Source organism: Salmo trutta, chromosome 38 (assembly GCF_901001165.1).
Source record: "Salmo trutta chromosome 38, fSalTru1.1, whole genome shotgun sequence".
Lineage (NCBI taxonomy): Eukaryota > Metazoa > Chordata > Actinopteri > Salmoniformes > Salmonidae > Salmo > Salmo trutta.
The window spans coordinates 17,085,569-17,107,962 of NC_042994.1; the positions used below are offsets into that span (position 1 = coordinate 17,085,569).

The 22,394-nt window shown below is 42.0% G+C and overlaps 1 protein-coding gene across 1 annotated transcript in view; it reads right to left on the reverse strand.

Annotated features, from left to right (window-relative positions):
* LOC115177823 (E3 ubiquitin-protein ligase pellino homolog 1-like) overlaps window positions 1-19,445 on the reverse strand; it is a 45,750-nt gene extending 26,305 nt beyond the window's left edge. The window contains exon 1 of the mRNA XM_029738808.1: window positions 19,109-19,445. The gene's annotated coding sequence lies outside the window, so the exon portion shown is untranslated. The remainder of the gene's footprint in view (window positions 1-19,108) is intronic.
* Between the last annotated feature and the right edge of the window lie 2,949 nt (window positions 19,446-22,394).

The window sequence follows — 22,394 nt, forward strand, 5'->3', positions numbered from 1 at the left end:
AAGGGTTCACTCGTTTTTTGAGAACTTCAGGAAGTGAATGGTGGGATGTGAACGATGGTAGAAGACACACACCTTCAACATGCATACTATAAACAGACCAAACTCATCTTGTCTTCTCTTATTATCTTTGGTTTCTGTAAGGAAATAAAGTATGGCTGTGAGCTGAAACTAATCATCGTCGGATTACTTTCGATTTATAGAAAGTGTTTAACTTAATTATTTCGATCAATGGTGAGCTCACCCGTGATGTGATTAATTATAAATAGTAATTGCTATTAGCTAATTAATATTGTAGTTTATGTCAGCTGAGAGTTAGAAAATATGACCGCTTGTTTTGCGTCAATCTTTCCTCAGTTAGCGCTAGGACAAAAGTAGCCTACATTTTTCCGGTTTGGATGATTGTGTTATGCTATAGATACTTCTGTGAATATCTGAACATTGCATCCAAAATTAAACTGCTCACATTCTGGACATAACTTTTAGAGGACTGTGTTTGTGTAAATAGTTTCTGAAAAAAGTGTGGCCAGCTCAAATGCTGACTGTTGCGTAATTTGAAACTGGCTGTTCTAAATAAGCGTTCTAATCACAAGGGTGTGATCGTACGCTTCAGGGACCACTGTAGAACGATCATACCCTTGTGATGGTACGTGTGAAAGGGTAAATTGTCAGTCATTGTTACCATTAATGCTAGTTAGTGCTAGTTTGACCACTATCTTTGAGAAGCATTTGATAACCTTCAATAGTGGCTGTACTAGAGAATTTAAAATATATTTTTTTGTAAGAACATAGTATATGGGATTGATTTTAAGAAATGTTGCTTAATTAATTTGATTAATATTATAGTGTTTCTATTCCAAGAAAAACGAAAAACGAAACTTTCAGGGTTTCCATTAGGAAAATATGGAGCTGTATAACATGACAGTCGGGAGTAGGCTACAGTACTAAGAGCATAACATTTCCACACCCTAATTGTAGTCTAACCAATACCCAAACGGAGATTCAGTGAAAATAAAAATCTCATTGATTTATCAAGACCAGTCCCCATGACAGCAGTGTGAAACGGTGCTGAAATAGTTGACCACAGCGGATAGGCTATTGCTTCAAATCCTACTGCTTCTAACTTCAGTATGCTTTTTAAATCAATAAGACCTACACCACCGTTAACAGCACATTACTCAACAATAGTGAGACTCATGTCGCCTACGATAAGCCTACAGTATATCGGAAAAATATATATTCTATGACATCACTCTCCGCCAATAATTCGATTTAGAGGGTTGGAGGATTCTAAATGAATAACTAAGGGGCATTTTTCGTTAGGATCTGTGAAAATATCTATGAGGTTTTTATATAATTCTAAATGAATTAATATTAATAATAATCGCTTTGTTTAAAAAATAACGATATTTTGGAGATTTTGTTTTCAAATAACCTAAAGTGAGTGAGAAAAAGGCCATTCTTGAACATGGGGTGAGATATTCTTACTAATTTGTAAATAAAGCCAGTTTGTTATTTAGAATTATTTATTTCTGTTTTTAGAGGGAGAGAAACCAAAAGCCCACCGTCGCCTCATAGGTCTCCAGGTCGCGGCCAACACGAGTATCGAACCAGCATCTGTAGCAACGCAGTTTGAACTGCGTAGCAGTGTCTTAGACCGCTGCGCCACTCGGGAGGCCCCATCCACAAAGTTTTTAATGCTGATCAATTGCCTTGCACAAAGTATCAAAATACAGAGAGGTGTTGGCAAGATTCTATTGTCCTGCTAATAGCCCATAACGGGCTATTAATATACATGGTATCTAGGTCAGGATAACCAAAACATTTATTTATTAAAGACTATCAGAAAGAATGTTGGTACTTATTTATATTGATCCAAAGCTATGAATGAGTGAGTCACTCAGCGTTATGTAGGTGCCGAGGCTAAATGACTGAGTCACTCAGCGTTATGTAGGTGCCGAGGCTAAATGACTGCGCCATCAACTTGATTATTTAGCAGACATCACTTGCTTATATTCAGTCAACACATATATCTGAAGAATATCATGGAATATAATTTAACATTTTAGTTTCTCTTAGAATAAAAATCTTAGTGTAACAACAGTTTTAGAAAGTAATACTGACGAGTAGAAACAAAAAAATAAGTGTATTTTTCAGGGTGTGCGTGCAGGACAGAGGAATAGCAATTCTTACACTATTGTTCTAAATTCAATCACCTTCTTCACCCTCATCATTCATTTCATTGAATTTCAATTTTGAAGTCGTGCACAATTATCAGTTTCTATTTGGTTTATGTTGCCCATTCATTGTCAGTTAGAGACACATTAGCCCCATGGGACCCAAAAGCATAATCAGTGCTCTAACTCCCGCTTGCGCTGGTCTGGAGCAATGAAGCTGTGACGCAGGATACAGTCCTAAACCACAAAATACCTCGGTAAGTCGCGCAGCATAATCGCAAAACTTTTAGTTGAGAAACCACTGTACGAGGAATTTGAGGTAGACACTGTATGTGCAAGAAGGCAGGGTAAAGTGACTAGGCATCAGGATAGATAATAATACAAGTCAAATAAAGAACAGAGCAGCAGCAAATGATGAGTGTAAAATTGTGTGTGTGAGTGTGTGTGTGTGTGTAATGTGTATGTATGTGTGTTTGGGTTGTGGCGGTCTGCGTGTGTGTGTGTGTGTGTGTGTGTGTGTGTGTGTGTGTGTGTGTGTGTGTGTGTGTGTGTGTGTGTGTATATGTAGTGTACAGTATGTGAATGTGTGTTGGTTTTGTGTGGGAGTGTCAATGTAGTGTGTGTGAGTGCGTATGTATACGTATATATATAGTCTAGTGCGTCTAGTAGGGTCAGTGCAAGATAGAGTCAGTGCAGGTAGTTTGGGTACCCTTAATTTACTATTTAGCAGTCTGGCTATTTAGCAGTCTTATGGCTTGCGGGTAGAAGCTGTCTCGGAGCCTGTTGGTCCGAGAGCCGATGCTTCGGTGCAGCTGATGGTGCAGCTGTAGAACTTTTTGAGGATCCGAGGGCCCATGCCAAATCTTTTCAGCCTGCTGAGGGGGAAGAGGCAATGCCATGCCCTCTTCACAACAGTGTGGGTGTGTGAGGACCATGTTAGGTCCTTAGTGATGTGGACATCAAGGAACTTGAAGTCAAGGAACTTGGCTCATCAATGTCGGTGATCATGCCTACCAACTTCGTGTCGTCAGCAAACTTGATGATGGTGTTGGAGTCATGCATGGCCACGCAGTCGTGGGTGAAAAGGGAGTACAGGAGGGGACTAAGTACACACCTCAGAGGGGCCCCCGTATTAAGGGTCAGTGTGGCAGAGGTGTTGTTGCATACCCTCACCATCTGGGGCCGGCGCATCGGGAAGTCCAGGATCCAGTTGCAGAGGTAGGGGTTTAGTCCCAGGGTCCCTAGCTTGGTGATGAGCTTGGAGGGGACTATGGTGTTGAACACTGAGCTGTAGTCCATGAACGGAATTCTCACAGTTATTTCCCCTCTTGTCCAGGTGGGAGAAGGCAGTGTGAAGTGCACTTAAGATTGCATCATCTGAAGATCTGTTGGGGCGGTATGCGAATTGGAGCATAAAAGGCATTTAACACGTTTGGGAGTTCTGCATCGCTGGGCAATTCATGGCTGGGTTTCCCTTTGTAATCCGTTATCACCTGCAACCCCTGCCACATACAATGAACATCGGCACCAATGTAATAGGATTCCAACTTCCTCCTATATTGATGTCTCGTCGGAGGTCGTAGTGGGCTTTCTTGTATGCGTGCGTCCATGTCCATGTCCCGTTCCTTGTAAGCAGAAGCTCTAGCCTTTAGCACAGTGCGGATTTTGGCTTGTAATCCGTGGTTTTTGGTTTGGATACGTTCTTATAGTCACTGTGGAGACAACATCGTCCTTGCACTTATTGATGAAGCCTGTGACTGTTGTGGTAAACTCCTCAATACTATCGGAGGAATCCCAGAACATATCCCAGTCTGTACTAGCAAAACAGTCTGTAGCCTCTTGTCTGCTTCATCCGACCACTTCCGTATTGAGCACATCACTGGTACTTCTTGTTTGAGCTTCTGTTAGTAAACAGGAAGCAGGTGAATTGAGTCATGGTCAGATTTGCCAAAGGGAGGACGAGGGAGGGCCTTGTGTGCATTTCTGTGGGTAGAACAAAAGTGGTCTAGCGTTTTTGCGCCCCTGGTCGCTCTCCCGAGTTAGTCTTCGACCACCAGAAACGCTGCCTCCGGGTGAGTGGTTTCTTGTTTATCAGGGAGAATTCAACATTTCCAAACAATTAATTTAGAGGTATAGATTTCGTTGTAAAATGCAGCCGCGCCGACTGGCCAACCGTACCCAGTGCCACTCCCCTTGCCACACCCACTACCTAAACCCTTTAGATCCAGAAAAAAACCTGTAAAGTATTAAGTGTTTGAAGACCCAACACCCAGGGCAAACACAGAGTATGTTCTTTGAACAGCAGTGAAATCTGATGAATGATTTAAGCATCAATGGGGAAACAACAAGAACAGAGAAAAAGATGAGCACAAGATTCAAAAAACCTAACCCGTCCCAATAATAAGTCATAAACCACCTATCCTGTGCCCACAACTAGCTATCTCTCGATTTCATCAAAACATCAGGCAGGCTTTTTTCTCATCATTCCGTTCTCACAGATCACTCTTTAAAGGTCTGTCTGTCTGTTAGATTTAATCAGTAACTACCATCTGGTGGCTGCAGAAGCACTCAGATCTCATCCAAGGAAAGGTAACATACTTTTTCTGTCCCTTACTAGTGTGAGAACGGAAAAACTCACAGTACTTTCTTACATACTTCATAACGGTAATAGCGCTTGATTTAGAAATCAGTCTAGGGCCACAATTAAATAGCTGACCCTGGATGGCAGTGATGTGCAGTGAGGTCTGAGGCTGACTATTGAGCCCCACAGTAGACATGTCATAATACCCATAAAACCTAGCAAGTCAAACACGGAAATGGTTCCAATCATTTTCCCATAGGAGATTTTAGAAACATTTCAAATTAATTGAGTTAACGGCGGTGGACGAATGACATGACAATCGGCCTCAGGATCTCGTCACGGTATCTCTGTGCATTCAAATTGTCATCGATAAAATTAAATTGTTTCATTGTCCGTAGCTTATGCCTAACCATACCATAACCCCACGCTACCATAGGGCATTCTGTTCACAACGTTGACCACAGAAAACTGCTCGCCCACACGACGCCATACACGTGATCTGTGGTTGTAAGGCTGGTTGGACGTACTGCCAAATTCTCTAAAACAACGTTGGCGGCGGCTTATGGCAGAAATGAACATTTAATTCTCTGGCAGCAGCTCTGTTAGACATTCCTGCACACAGCATGCCAATTGGACGATCCCTCAAAACTTGAGACATCTGTGGCATTGTGTTGTGCACAAAATTTGATATAAATACGTCTTTTTTTTTGCGTATGGAACATTTCTGGGATCTTTTATATCAGCTCATGAAACTTGGGACCAACACATGTTGCGTTTATATTTTTGTTCAGTGTACTTAAAAAGTAGCTACAAATATTCAAATGTATTAAAACAACTTAAAAGACATTGTTTCAACGGTATTGACGGTATTGAAAAACCATCCTGTGGCTTTTTACAAATACCCCGGGATACGGTATATACGGTATAGCGCCCAAGCCTGTTGACTATGCACTTTTTTGGCATCATGCTGTTGCTGCAGATTGGAAGGTGGTACATTCATGCTGCCAACAGCCCGTTCCATCTCATGCTGTATTGGGTTAAGGTCTGGGGACTGTGCAGGCCACTCAAGTAAAGTGAACTCGCTGTCATGTTCCAAGCAATGTTTTTCCACTCCTTTGTTCAGTGTTGGTGATTGCGTGCCCACTGGAACCGTTTCTTGTATTTAGCTGATAGGAGTGGAACCCGGTGTGGTCGTCTGCTGAAATAGCCCATCCGTGACAAGGATCAAAAAGTTGTGCGTTCTGAGATGCTGTTCGGCACACCACTGTTGTACTGCACCGTTATTTGTCTGTTTGTGGCCTGCCTGTCAGCGTGCACGATATTTGCCATTCTCTTTCGACCTCTCTGTTTTCGTCCACAGGACCGCAGCTGACTGTATGTTTTTTGTTTGTCGCACCATTCTTGGTAAACCCTAGACAATGTCATGCGTGAAAAGCCCTGGAGGGCGCCTGTTTCTGAGATACTGAATCCGGCACACCTGGCACCGACAATCATACCACACGCAAAGTCGTTTAGGTCACTCATTTTACTCATTCTAACTTTCAATCGAACAGTAACTGGATGCCTCGATGCCTGTCTGCCTGATATATATAGCAAGCAAAAGTCAGGTGACTCACTGTCTGTAGGAGGAATCAATTTTCGTGAACGGGGTGGTGTACCAAATCAATTGGCCAGTGAGTGTACAGTATACTTACACAATAGACATGTAATATAATAATAGTAGACGGCGCTACTGTAAATAAACACTTGCATTTACTGTACTTTTACTTGTAAACGAAATCCATGCGTCTATCCTTCTGGGTAAAGACATCAGTGACTGAACTGTAAAACTCCTCCCTGTTGGCCCACAGTTTTAAAAGTCTCTCTGTCTCGATGCGATGGAGATGATGGCAAGGGATGAGAGTTGTCCTTGATTGGTCCGGTTTCTACTGTTTGTCTTTATCTGTTTCAGTGCAGAAAATGCCCTCTCAACGGATGCTGATGTGGCTGGTATAGTGAGGACCAGCTGCAGTTACTTTGTCGTCTTGGGGACAGTCTGTGTCAGGTCATGCTGGAACAAAAAGCTGAGGAGCTATCCAGGTGATTTGTCTCATACCATTTGTGAACTGTACAATCGGACAAGATCAGCCTTAAGTCTAACGGAATCAAATTACTTAAAATATTTTGACAGGCTCTCGTTTCTGGTGTTGAAGTGATATTGTTTTACATTTTTTTAAGTCCACTAAGCCAAAGAAATGAAGTTCACCAAAGTGGTCAAATCTGAACATTTATATTGTCCAGTATGTTGTAGTAGATTTGCCCCCTCTCTATTCTATTATTGGGCTACTATGAGTTTCGCTTTCTGCCAGGCCCAGTTCATTGCATTTCTGCTCAAATCGCTCATAGAAACTAAATCAAATCAACTACCACTAAGTCTTGTTGCTGCCGTTCCAGTGCTTTCATTGTGTCGCTGATACAGGTACGGTAGACACCCATATCCATCACTTTCTTCTGCAGAACACGGAAGAGCACGTGAGTCCTGATCAACTTATTTTAACTAACAGTAAAACGAACGTGACCGCCAAAAGGCAACAGATGACGTGTGACGTCCATAGGCAGGAGCGAGCTGTACCAGATCACAGCAAATTTGGGAAGAATTAGTTCAGAAATCGATTTTATCATAAAGAAAAAACATGAAGATGACAAAATTATTATTGATAAAATGTATACTTATTTATTGTGGCCTGCCTGTTTATTGTGGCATGCCTGTTACAGTAATTTTTTCTGCACGTCACTGCTGGTTGGCATCAGTAAGGTGGGCCACATCCTGGCCCTTAGCCTGGATCTTCTGGCAACTGATCTACTTCTCTTCCATCTCATAGTCCCCCACAGGGAGAGACAGTGTTCTGGCTCATGGAGGATGTGGAGGACAAAGACATATATTTACATAGACGGCTCTCCTGGAGGAAGCTGCTTCTCTCCTCTTGGGTGGGAGTCTGCAGGTCAGGGCTAGATGAACGGGCCATCTCCATATCTCTCCACATGCTGGAGGCTCTCCTCTGCACACGGGGTGAAGGAGGCACGATCTGCCATGGGAAGTAAGGCCAGGATGTGTCTGCTGAGTACGCCTGTATCTCATCGATGGACATCCATGGTTTCTTGGGGTAGTAGGGTTGAGGCTTCCAAGAGTCAACAGGATCAGTGGTCAGGTCATCTTTGCAACTATTCATGAACAAGGTGGACATTGACACCCTCAGGTTCGCCAGTCCAAGGAGGTTGTGCATTGGTCCATCGCCAAAAGATTTGTAACCTGATTTGGCTTCTTCTTTAGTCTGTCTCACATAGCTGACATTGTCAAAATGTTGGACATGGTCTGGTTTTGGGTGGGTGGTCTTCTTTCTTTTGCTGTAAAGGTGGGTAGAATCCACTATGTCTGTAGAGCCACCACACATGAAAACGCTGAAGAACCACCACAAACCATTGCTCACACCTTTTCTCTTCATGATAAAATGTTTTAAATGAGGTTCTTGTCTTCAGAATCCAGGAATTTGAATTGTGTTGCCTGGGCAACTGACCACAACAATGTTTAATGACATATTTGGAATGCCAGTAATATCATTCATTGTTATGATGCAATGAAATCATACTGTTCTAAATTAGAATGTTCAATGCAATGGCCTTCTGTGGACTCTGCAATGGACAGGATTGACATCTCAAAAGTGTTCAATATTCTAACCAATTCAATATTTATTGGCTATCTGTTTGAGAGCTCCACTATTAATGACCAGTGCAACGATTGATCTTCTGATTCCACTGACTGGATCTTCATTTTATCACTCTTTTGTTGCTGAGTGTATTTGTAGTGTATTTGAGATTTAACCTTTTCACGTGTGAGTTCCAAATATCTCTAACCGTTGCCCCTGCGAGTTTTTTCATGCTCGTGATGTCAGAATGCTCTCACTGTTCTAAAATGTGATTGTTACGCAACTGCCCTCAAACCAAGGCACGCTGCCTGCTAATTATCAATAGGCTATATTTCAACTTGTCAATTTCTAATTATTTTCTAACAAGTTTTATTTTCTAACAACAGTTTGAATTGAGGTGTGTTCCGCCTCCTCGTTAATTTGCATAAGAAGTAGCCCATTTCACTCTTGTGGATAATTTATGTATGAGGCTTTACTGAGCGGACAAACGTCTCTCTTCAACTTCAACGTGAGCCCATGTACTTCCCGAGTGTTTCCCCCACTCAAGGATGAAGACATTGCACATCTCTAGTCAGAACAGGCCTTGCACAAACGTTTTCCCCCAAAACATTTTCTGGCTGGCGCCCGCATTGCCTTCTTGGTTGTTTGTCTTTGAAATTGGGCATGTATGCATTCCTATCAAAGTAAGTGGCTTATTTTCTGTATATCGTGTTGTCGTTTCTGCTGTAGCACACCGTATGTACAGTTGAAGTCGGAAGTATACATACACCTTAGCCAAATACATTTAAACTCAGTTTTTCACAATTCCTGACATTTAATCCTAGTAAAAATTCCCTGTTTTAGGATCTGTTAGGATCACCACTTTATTTTAAGAATGTGAAATGTCAGAAAAATAGTAGAGAATTATTTATTTCCAGACTTGTGGAGGTCTGCAATTTATTTTCTGAGGTCTTGGCTGATTTGTTTTGATTTTCCCATGATGTCAAGCAAAGAGGCACTGACTTTGAAGGTAGGCGTTGAAATACATCCACAGGTACACCTCCAATTGACTCAAATGATGTCAATTAGCCTATCAGAAGCTTCTAAAGCCATGACATCGTTTTCTGGAATTTTCCAAGCTGTTTAAAGGCACAGTCAACTTAGCGTATGTAAACTTCTGACCCACTGGAATTGTGATACAGTGAATTATAAGTGAAATATTCTGTCTGTAAACAATTGTTGGAAAAATGACTTGTGTCATGCACAAAGTAGATGTCCTAACCGACTTGCCAAAACTAGAGTTTGTTAACAAGAAATTTGTGGAGTGGTTGAAAAACGAGTTTTAATGACTCCAACCTAAGTGTATGTAAACTTCCGACTTCAACTGTATTTATGGATCATAATGTATTTACTGCTTTATTAACATGTTTTCAAGTACTGGTGACAAATCATGCATTCCGAATCTTGCATAGATTGTAATGGACACATATGATGTGTGTAAAATACTTGAATGTTGTACTGATTATGATGAGCTAATGCTAAGCTATTTGCTGGCTACAGTTGAAGTCTTAAACAAACATGGCTGCCATCATAAACAATTTAGCTGCTGGTAGCTTAGCTGACATACATTTATTTTCTAAACAGCATTACATTATTCTCTTGTGCTCACCAGAGATGTGATACATTGTAAACTAGTCTAGCTGTTAGGTCGCTAACTTATGTTTTGTTTTTTGTCAGCGCAACCTGTTATTTAGACTGGTTTGTGGAATCTGGCTGTGGATGTGAGTTTGGCTGTGGATGTGTTCCGTGTGATGCTTGGATGATGTTCGCATTTATCTATTACAAAAGAAGGTGAAATTGAGGAATAAAGTTTAAGACCTTTATTTTCCATCAGTACAAAAAAACTATTTAGATGCTGTTCAGACAACAATGGTGTTTTGATGCGTTTGTTGCATCATACGTTCTGTTGCTACTGTTCCAATCACGTATTTGAGATCGTACGCTGCAGGGACCACTCAACAATGATCACAAATACGGGATTGTAGCGTCAATGGGTTAAATAGGCTTCTAAAGTTTAATTTCCATGCAGAAATTTCAGACTTGATTTGCCCTAACAAAAATGTTATCAACCCCTACAAAAATGTCCATTGATTATCATCCACATAATAATTCACATTTCCTGTTGCTGCAGGATTATTTTCCTTCTGTAGTAAGCTGGCTCAAATTAAGATCCTACATCTGTACCTGTACTCCACTGTGTGCAGAAAGGAACACAATAAACCAAACATACCTACAGTAGACATGTCCCAGGTCACGACAACTCATTCAGTTTCACTTTTACTTATTTCAAGCCCAAAACAAGTGACCCACCCAGTCATCATTGACAAAGGAAACCCAGGTATTTAAACATTGGCCACTAACTTCTCCCCTGGTCTTCTCTGTCTGACCCTGGCCAGGATTGGAGAGGCCAATATCATTGGCCTTTCCATGTCGCTCTCCCGCTAAGTCGGCCAATAGATCAATAAATAATGAGAGTCTGATGACGCGGTGCCCGCCCGTGGCTGCCGGGCAGAGCTGGCACAGAGCTGGCACCCGCTGAATGCCACTCCTTGTGCCAATGGGGACAGCCGACACCTCAAAGGGCCAGATAATACCCCCATTGTTGTGGGGGTGCCATGTCCACAGCTCCACCCCTTTCATTGCCGGTGCCAGAATCACACTGGCAGTGAGTGGAGATAATATAAACATGTCAAGGCGAGGTTCTGAGAAGAGAAGAAGAGTGGGAATGACATACATCTCCATATTTGGTTATTTTCTTTAGACAACAACAGAGGACCACCAGAACAACAGAGTACACAGGTACAGTACCATCAGAAAGTTTTCATACCCCTTGACTTACTCCACAGTTTGTTGTGTTACAGCCCGAATTTAAAATGCATTACATTTAGATTTTGTGTCACTGGCCTATACAAACAATACACCATAATGTCAAATAACTTTTTACAAATGAAAACCTGAAATGTCTTGAGTCAATTACGATATAACCCCTTTGTTAGGGCATGCCTAAATGAGTTAATGAGTCAAATTTGCTTAACAAGTCACTTAAGTTGCATGGACTCACTCTGTGATTTTTGGAATGACTACCTCATCTCCGTACCTCACACATACAATTATCGGTAAGGTCCCTCAGATGAGCAGGGAATTTCTAACACAGATTCAACCAGAAAGTCCACGGATGTTTTCCAATGCCTCGCAAAGAAGGGCACATATTGGTAGATGGGTAAAAAAAAAGCAGATAGTGCATATCCCTTTGAGCATGGTGAAGTTATTCATTACACGTTGGATGGTGTATCTGTCACGTCTGCTCCCGCTCTCCCCCCTGGCGCTTGAGGGCGCCAGGCTGCCCTGCATCACACACTCCTTCCATCCATTACGCACGCCTGCCTTCCCTCGTCACGCGCATCAGCGATATTGGACTCACCTAGACTCACTCATCTGTTTATTTCCTCCCCTATATTTGTCAGTTCCCTGCTCTGTTCCCGCGGCTGTATTAATTGTCTTTTGTTTGTGTTACCTGTTTGCTGACGCTGTTCCTGTCTCGTTCCATGTCCGTTGTTTATTAAATGTTTTACTCCCCGTACCTGCTTCGTCTCTCCAGCGTCAACGAAAGTGACAGTATCAATACACCCAGTCACTACAAAGATACAGGCATCCATCCTAACTCAGTTGCCGGAGAGGCCGCTCAGGGATTTCATCATGAGGCCAATGGTGACTTTAAAACTGTTAGAGTTTACTGGCTGTGATAGGAGAAAACTAAGGATGGATCAACAACATTGTAGTTACTCCACACAACTAACATAAATGACAGTGAAAAGAAGGAAGCCTGAAGAGAATAAAAATATTCCAAAACATGCATCCTGTAAAGGCACTAAAGGAAAACTGAAAAACTTTGGTTAAGAAATTAACTTTATGTCCTGAATACAAAGCCTTATAGTTGAGGCAAATGGGAGACAGATTTACCTTTCAGCAGGACAATTGCCTAAAACACAAGGCCAAATATACACTGGAGCTGCTTACCAAGACGGCATTGAATGATCCTGAGAGGTCTAGTTACAGTTTTGACTTAAATCGGCTTGAAAATCTATGGCAAGACTTGAAAATGGCTGTCTAGCAATGATCAACAACCAACTTGACAGAGCTTGACATTTTTTTTAAAGAATAATGTGCACATTTTGTACAATCCAGGTGTATGAAACTCTTAGACTTCACCAGAAAGACTCACAGCTGTAATCGCTGCCAAAGATGATTCCAACATGTATTGACTCAAGTGTGTAAATACTTATGTAAATGTGACATTTCTGTATTTAAATTTCAATAAAAGTGCTAAAAATTCTAAAAACATGTTTTCACTTTGTCATTTTGGGGTATTGTGTGTAGATGGGTGAGAAAAAAAAATATTTAATTCAATTTGAATTCAGGCTGTGACAAAACAACCTGTGGAGTAAGTCAAGGGGTATGAAAACTTTCTGATGGTACTGTACCTGTGTACTCTGTTGTTCTGGTGGTCCTCTGTTGTTGTCTAAAGAAAATAACCAAATATGGAGATGTATGTCATTCCCACTCTTCTTCTCTTCTCAGAACCTCGCCTTGACATGTTTATATTATCTCCACTCACTGCCAGTGTGATTCTGGCACCGGCAATGAAAGGGGTGGAGCTGTGGACATGACACCCCCACAACAATGGTGGTATTCTCTGGCCCTTTGAGGTGTCGGCTGTTCCCATTGTGGAGTTATACCTAGGCTAAATATAAGCCTTCCACAACCATAAGCCCCACAAATAATTTCATTATTTTATCAAAATAGTTTCAACTGCTGTTTTTTGCAATCATCTCTGATCTGGCTTTCAAGTCTGTCTATGAAAATGCCATTTTATGTTACAAATGTACCTAGAACCGTGCATAATGCACATTCACTAATAATGACTAACTTCTTGCAGCAGGCATCAGGCTATAGAAAATGAACACAGGTCTCATCGACAATCTCTCTGGTCCACGTGCTAGTGATTAGCCAGCTAATCTTTATATTTCAAGTTTAGCCAACTTGGATCTATCTGTTAGCTAACAAGGTTGAACAGTTGAATTGTTATGAACACACCCATCTGTCTGTCTTCAGCTGTTTGAAAAGCATGTTGGCCTGTCCACTTTGTTCAGATGTTGAAATCAAGTGGCCTACCTTATTTCTCAGAAGTAGAACGAGTTGCCAATCCCTTATATAATTGTGTTTTATGCTTATTGCACATTTATAAAACACAGACTAGACAGCTAGTATAACAGTCTTTGGCTAAAATGCTGCTAGCAGAACGTGGTACCCCAATGCCATGCGGGACAAACAGAGCATTCATTTTCCAGAATCAATGTTCATTGATACTCTTGTTTTAGTATTGTCTGCTCTGCGGGCAATTTGAGTAGTTGAGACATAAAATGGGTCTCTGTAATGAGTGCGCTGAGAGTCGGGAAGCAAGTTCAGGGAGTGAGTGTTTTAATAAATAAACGTAACATAATACAAAACAAGAAACACAAACAACGCACAGACATGACACAGAAACAGAAACAATGACACCTGGGGAAGAAACCAAAGGGAGTGACATATATATAGGGAAGGTAATCAGGGAAGTGATGGAGTCCAGGTGAGTCTGATGACGCGTAACGCTGGTGACAGGTGTGCGCCATAACAAGCAGCCTGGTGACCTAGAAGCCGGAGAGGGAGCACACGTGACAGTATCGCTAGAAAAGTTCACGTCTCCTCTATTACAGTAAAATAATGTCTCAATGTGTTTTTGGAGTCAATATGACCGATTCTTTTGGACCAAACCTCAAATGCAAATAGCGAGTTGAAACCGCTTGTCAGAGAAGAAGATGTGATCTCTCAACTTTGTTGTCGTGAGAGGCAGGGGGAGGGGCTTGGTGTGTGCGTAAACCATAGAGGAAGAGGCGAAGCAAGAGGTTTCACTCTCGCTAAAATCTGTCCAAAAATAAGGCCATAAGCTTGCCTTTGGGCCAACAACTCCCATTTCTAGGGCGGAGACGTGCATCTCGTCATTATATACAGATCTCTGGTGTAAATGGGAAGGTGCACACAGCACAGAGGAGCAAAGGAGACGAGACCAAAAATACATGAGAACACGCGGACATAAACACTCATAAAACAAACAAATATTACAAAACCTTGATTCTAGCGTAAAGGCATTTTAAATATCCTGCAAAAACATACATTCAAATGAATTCGATATACTGTACCTACCACCAAGGCAATGAGCCATAGCTCAGCTGGCTCTGTAAGTAGATTACATCAGCCTACAGATTGTGTGTTGCAGCGACCATACTACTCTTAGTCAGCCGGAACTGGGAACAATCATACACCTTTGCACCCTACAAAGACTCCCTTAGAGTAGGCTTTCAATATCATTTCGAAAGACAGAGAACACACACATCTCTGACAACATGTATTTTTTAAGGTCCCAACAGGTTAGCAGATAAAATAGAGCAGAGGCCAAGTCTTCTTGAAAAGAAAAACACCCTGCAATTCAGTCACATTTCTATATTCCCTGTCCATGAATAAAGACAGTTAACTGCAGAGGACAGAGGCCCATTCACTGGCCTGTAACTGGATAATGGAGGAGCTTTGCAGCTATAGCACAGAGACCCACCCTCTCCCAAGACAAGGAGGACGACTTTTAAAGGGACTTCACTCCTCTGCAGCAACAAGGACACTGTTGTTGCACCCCTTTCGTTCCACTCCTGACAAACGTAACAGCCTCCGGTCTTGACTGGGCGGTGAATCGTTTTTAACCGCACGACAGGGAGTCGGGGGGGGGGGGGGGGTGTCTGATTTGGTGTCAGACTAGCATCACACAGAGAAAACACGAAACAGCTTCTGTGCTTGGTGGTAGTACAGAGAGAGAGACATTATGCGCGGTCCGGGTAGGACATGTCATGGCAATATAGAATACTAACTGCACATCGACAAGTACTGTAGCTAACTCTGCGAAGCCTTGATTAGCTTTGAGAAAGCAAATGATGTAATCAGTACTGTATTGTGCTTTTCACCAAGGAGAAGCTGGGAGATTAAAGGAGTAAAGACAGGAGTTCAAAACCCAGCTAACGTTAGAGCTGGTACAATTATTGTGTAATCGTGTAACCAACAATTATGGCCAATAACAGTGAACTAAAAATAATCGGCATAACCGTCTTAACGCATTCATTTTAGGAGAAGGGCGATTAAACTTTATATTCAAGTAGATATAGTTTACCCAATAGCATTTTCTTTTACATGACGTGGGCAAAGTTGGTAATCATTTTACGAGCAGAACGGCACGGTCAGGATGAGAAACTTCACTTCCACGCGGTGAAAACCATTCGTTTTTGAGACCGGGCTGTCACCAAAGCTGTGTTGTATTTATTAGGTATGTCGTAGCTAATTTCCAAAGAGGCATTATTACATTTAATGCATTTTTGTACTATTTTTGTCATTGTTATGATGGTTAATTACAAAATACCCAGTACATACTGTGCAAGCCAAACAAGGCTCTTAGGACTTTTACCGTAACCCTGTTCACAGAGGTCATAGGTGCCAATAAAGAGGGTTGCTATTGGCTGTAGGTGGCCATTTCATAGGCACGCGTCTCTATAAAGAGATTATCAGGGGAGGGACAAAGTCTGATCCAAACACGACACCTCATAAAAAGGGTTAGACTGCAGGCTAATATGCTTATGGCTGGCTTTGAGAGAGAGAAAGACAGAGAGACAGAGATACTGACTTTCCAGATCATTTAATACAGTCAAAGTTGATTCTTCTTTATTAACGCCTCTTTATTAACGTCATTAACATGTCATCGTGTCAGTTTAAAATGGAGTCCAACGGTGACATAACCTCAGCGGTCTGACTTTTGAGGTAGCAGATGGAGGGTGGCAGTTTACATTTCAAACCCTTTGAATTATTCATCGAGGTAGAACACAGACTACCCTGAAAGGCAAATAAATAATAGTTTTTAGAAAAAAAGTAAACTATGTTCTGCCTAGTGGATGCAGCGGTTTAGGGCACTGCATCTCAGTGCTAGAGGTGTCACTACAGACCATGGTTCGCTTCCAGGCTGTATCACAACCGGCTGTGATTAGGAGTCCCACAGGGCGGCGCACAATTGGTCCAGCGTCGTCCGGGTTAGCGTTTGGCCGGGGAAGGCCGTCATAAATAAGATTTTTTTTTATTATGAATCTTCCTCAGAGAGTGAAGATTGTCTTCTGAAATGAAAACTAAAAAAGATTGGTTACATTTTTCAACTACTGGTGTCATCCTCATACAAGGCACCAATTTAGCTATAGGTAAGGATAACGTCCATTTGCTTATGAGTAGCAATGTCACAGAGAACACATCTCATTATACTATCATACAAATTCAGGAGAGAAAGATACCACTTTTATTTGTTTTTCCACATTCTCCAATCATCAGTCAGAAGAACGGTGAAAAGTTGGGAGGTAACCACGGGCAAAACAAAGTTCCCAAATGTGTTTTCCCTATAGCGTTGAAGCGAAATCGGCCAGGTAGACAACCTCTCCATTTTCCAAGTTGATGGAGAATAAGAAAATTAGGTTGCATCCTATTCACTATATAGGTTACTACTTTTGATCTGAACCCTATGTGCCCCGGTCAAAAGTAGTGCACTACATAGGGAATAGGGTGCCATTTCGGACGTAACCGGAGAGAGATAAGAGGCGGTAGCTTGTAGGTGCCCATGAATGGACCTTTCCAACACATCAAGTCGACCTTGATAACATGAGAGAAATGAAGGAGTGGGGTAAGCAGAGGAAGGAACGTGGAGAGGAGAGGAGTGGAGTGGATCAATTAAAATAGCCGTTGTATCTTTCTGTCCAGTTGGGGAAAAGGGAAAAAAGGCATATTTCCAGGAATGACTTTCATTAATTGACTTTACCACAGAAGCAGATCTCCAAGTTAGACGGATGTACAGCATTCGCTGACACAGAGCTATGACAGACAGCTGATTTATCAAGTTGAACAGAAAAAGGTTGTTTAATGAATGTTTTGTCTGCTCATTCGCTCGGTTCAAAAGAGATGTGCCACACAAGTTATAACCTAAACATGAACCAAAGTCATGAGAATGGTGAGCATGTAAAGGCCCTTGACAGGGAATGTAGGCTAAAATACACTTATAAGCGATGCATGCACAACACTACACAAACATAGGCCTAAATGTGGGTCATCATGGCACACCCAACGTTGCTGTTGTTAACATGATATAGCCTATGAATGACTTAGTAACTTGTAGTAGGCTATGTGTAATACACCATAGGCCACACGTTTTCAGTATGTGCCCCAGGGTTGATGTTAACTAATTGAGTTTGCTACCCCTTTTGCCCCTTTGCCACGGAATCCTAACGTGATCCTCACAAATGGCAGCCTCTGTAAAGCTCCATTCGTGTTCAGCCTCAGCAACCTTCGGTGACCCCACGTTTGTTTTAATTCCCTAATCAAGGCATGAAAAATAACACTTTTCGCCCCAAAACAAACGGACTTGCATAACTGATCCCAGCACAACCCGGTGACATACCAGGGGTGAGTCGGTAAGAGCATCTTATCCGGGAGGTCGGAGTCGAGTAGGGAGACCGGGCCTGATTAAATAAAGGAAACAGATCCAGCCCATTTCAGGAATGGAAACTCTCGTGGTGTTATTTTTAAACTCTCCCAAGCATCCACAGATGATGTAGTCCACTACTGAGGAGTATAGTCAGATGACAGTATGATGATACCTAGCCAGTTTTCTATGACAGCACAATCGTGAATCAACGGTGCTTATAATAGACTAGCGGGAGCAAAGTATTGACAGTAGGCTACTAACAGCCCTCCATACTCAGATAACAGTTTGATACGAAGCCAGTTTCTCTTCAAATAGGCCTAACCCTACATAGAGAAGGGTCAAAGGGTATTTCAAAGTAAAGACAGCATGTGCTACACACAAACACAGCTCTACTATGATAGGGACAGCAATGAATACGACTGGACAGTTGAGCAGATGAGCCGAATTTGGGGGAACAAAAGAGGGACTCACGAGGCCAGATGCTCAAGCGAGATGATGCATGCAAATCAGTTTATGTTGTGGGAACAATAGCCCCCAGCTGGGCTTTCTCCGTGCGGGCCAAACCAGCTTGTCAACCACACAAGGGAAAGAGAGACCCTTCATTGTGCACAACCAGTAACGTCATATATATATACTTCAAAAGTGCCATAGGCACATTTCAAGTCCACATACTTACCTCTCTCTTAATAGTTAAATAGGTAGGTAGGCTACTTGGTTTCAATGTGTGAATGATGACAATGGGCAATAAAAGCAACCTCAGTTGAGGTATTTTTCACTGCTGGAAAATGTTGTCATTGTTTGGTTTCTGTGCCATGAATAGACTAACTTGAAAGTGAAAAGTCATACATTGTAGGCTAGGCCTACTGTGGGTAATAGTCGACAACAACAAAAAAGTGTAAAGGTGTGCAACAATTAGGCTACAATTTTATATTTTACTGATGATGACAATAACTTTCCCCTTGGTAGCCAAGCAAATTGCAGTAAAATAACACTTTAGCTACATAAAATACAGCACGTTGTATGTGTTTCAAACTCCCCTTACCTAATGACAATCCGACAGCGTCATCTGGACTTTCCCGATATTCGCTCGAAATCCAATTTGAATGCTCCAGCTGAGAAAAACGCACACAGAAGATTGAAAGGAAAGCAATTCTGTCCGCGCTGACCTAAACACCGAATTGTCGAGTTCTTTTTTTTTTTTACATTCACCTGCTAAGATATGTTTATAACGTTGTTATATGCTGTCCAACTATTTTTCCCTCTAATGTACTAGCAAACGGACTCAGTGTAGGACAATACTAGAGTGAGTAATCTGTACAATCCGGTCTTTGCTCCGGTCTGCTCGTGCTCACATGAAGTTACGTCATGAGACGCGTCGAAACGTACCATGGGCCTTGTAGTTGTAGCCTGGTCTACTGGAACTACCACACACACACACACACACACGCACACACACACACACACACACACACACACACACACACACACACACACACACACACACACACGCACGCACACACACGCACACACACACGCCTAACGCCAACCAGTTTATTTTTTTATTTTATTTAACCGTTATTTTACCAGGTAAGTTGACTGAGAACACGTTCTCATTTACAGCAACGACCTGGGGAATAGTTACAGGGGAGAGGAGATGAATGAGCCAATTGTAAGCTGGGGATTATTAGGTGACCGTGATGGTATGAGGGCCAGCTTGGGAATTTAGTGCCATGGGATCTTTAATGACCTCAGAGAGTCAGGACACCCGTTTTAACATCCGAAAGACGGCACCCTACACAGGGCAGTGCCCTGGGGCATTGGGATATTTTTTTTTAGACCAGAGGAAAGAGTGCCTCCTACTGGCCCTCCAACACCACCCTAACCTTAACCCGAAAACCTAACCCTATCCCTGACACTAACCATAGCTCCTAACCCTAAACCTAATTCTAACGGTAATACTAATTCTAACCTTAACCCTAAACCCCCTAGAGATAACATTTAACCTTGTGGGGACCAACAAAATGTCCCCAGTTGGTCAAATGTTTGTCTGTCAATGTGTGTGTGTGAGAGAGAGGGTGAGAAACACTAAAATAATCACACTTCTGCCAGACAGGACTCCTCCATACAGTGACTTTTGAATATCCTCTTAGTTGACAATTTATTGGTTTGCCTCTGCATTTGATTGGAAAAAATGGTCTTCTTCACTCTTGCTTGCTTGTCTTTGCACAGACATAATTCATGTATTCCTGCTTCAATATCTGGCATTTGTCCCACACTTTCAAAGAGCTCTTCACACCATACTGCCGAAAACCTGAGGGCCATTTTTTTCCTCCAGCAATGAAACACACATCAACATAGCAACAGCGCTGCATTTGGTTCTTGAGAGTTCAGTAGGAGCATAGGGTGCAGCGAATGCTGTGCTAATACTAGCAAATATTACGTTTCCAAACCACTAAACGTTTGTACGGCTGACCTGTAAGCTGTTGTTATGCAGTCATGGAGACTGTAACCATGAACACTGATATGTTTACGTAGTGTTTTAAACACCAAAAACTTGGAAGACGCAGAAGTTCTTCTTCTCTGGATTCGTGTGTGTGTGTATGGGGGGGAGGGTGCATTTGTGTGTGTGTGTGTATGGGGGGGGGGGGGCATTTGGCAAGTCAGGACATTTGGCCGATACTCACAAGGAAAAAGGCTATTTTAGGCTTAGGGGTTAGGTTTAGGGTTAGAATTAGGGTAAAAATTAGGTTTAGTGTTAGGGGTTAGGTTTAGGGTAAGGAGTTAGGGTTAAGGTAAAGAGTAAAGAAAAGTAGAATTTTGAATGGAAATCAATTGTTGGTCGGTCCCCAAAAAGTCTTCACAAGTATAGTAATACCATGCTGTGTGTGTGTGTGTGTGTGTGTGTGTGTGTGTGTGTGTGTGTGTGTGTGTGTGTGTGTGTGTGTGTGTGTGTGTGTGTGTGTGTGTGTGTGTGTGTGTGTGTGTGTGTGTGTGTGTGTGTGTGTGTGTGTATGCGTGTGTGCGTGTGCGTGCATTTGAGAGAGAGAGAGAAAGGAAGAGAGCGAAACCAGGATAAATACATTATCCTTGTGCTTGAGCACATAGGTAATAGCAGTACATGTATATAATAACAGCATATGTAAAATGAGGTGAAATAAGTGAATCCATTCTAAAATAAAACCATTGAGTGAATAGGGGTGGGAGATGACAAGCTGAGCCACTACATAAGCGCGAGCGTCGGTTTCCGCATTGTCATTGCCAATGAATCAATGCCCGCCCTCTCAATAACCTCTTCATCAGGGTGTGTGTGTTGGTTGGAGCTTTAATAAGTAGGCGATGATAGCTGAATCATGGTTGGCTGTGGTGTGTGAATAAGTCTCTGTATTGTACTTGAACTGAATGACACTTAGGTTTCATTATCTGTTCCGGATGTCCAATACCTTTTGTTTTTCCTCTAACACTCATTTCATTGTTGGGTAGGGAGGTTACAATAATGTTCCCAATACTCCATTTTACCAGACAAGAACAAGGCCGTCTGTAGGCATTTGCCTTAAGAAATGTGTCAAACAGTGTAGTAAATACAATACACTGTATTCCTATTACCTAGCAATAACAGTAAAAACATCACAACCTATAACAGTAATATCATCACTACATGTACAATGATAGTGTTTACATAATTTCTCAGAAAATTCATTCCATTTTATTTAACAAAGAACCAAAGGGCTATATTGACCAAATAAGGTAAAATGCTGGGAATATCTCAATAACATCACTTTTCATCCAGATGTTTTCTCACACCTCTCTTATTCTTTTTCTGATCTTGTTCTCTTCTACATCCCTCCTCTTTCTCCTTATCTTTCCATCTCTCTCTCTACCAGCCAGGTGCTAGTGTAATCGGATACATTCTCCGAGCGTGGTAACGATGACATGGCTGTTTCAAGGTCACTGTGGGACCAGAGGCCATGGACAATGTGATGTGAGGAGAAAAAGGGTGGGTGCGGGTACTGTAGCAGTTGTAGTGGTAGTGTGTCAAATAAGATCCCTACAAGAGCAAATAGTGGAGAGTGCAGATTAGAGATTTGGCTGTTTGTCTATCTGTCTTGTGTCCATATGTCTGTGCAATCCCTGATTGGTGTGCTTTTTCATTAGAGACCAACTCTTAACCCCAAACGTTTTGTCACACGGCGTGGTCGCATTTCCTGGACTGAACAGGATCTATTGAAATGCAAAGAAATACACATACAGTAAGTACATGATTCATGGGCTCCATGTGTGAACCCAGATGGCAGACCCACACTGAGCAAGTTGTGCCATCTAGTGTTCAT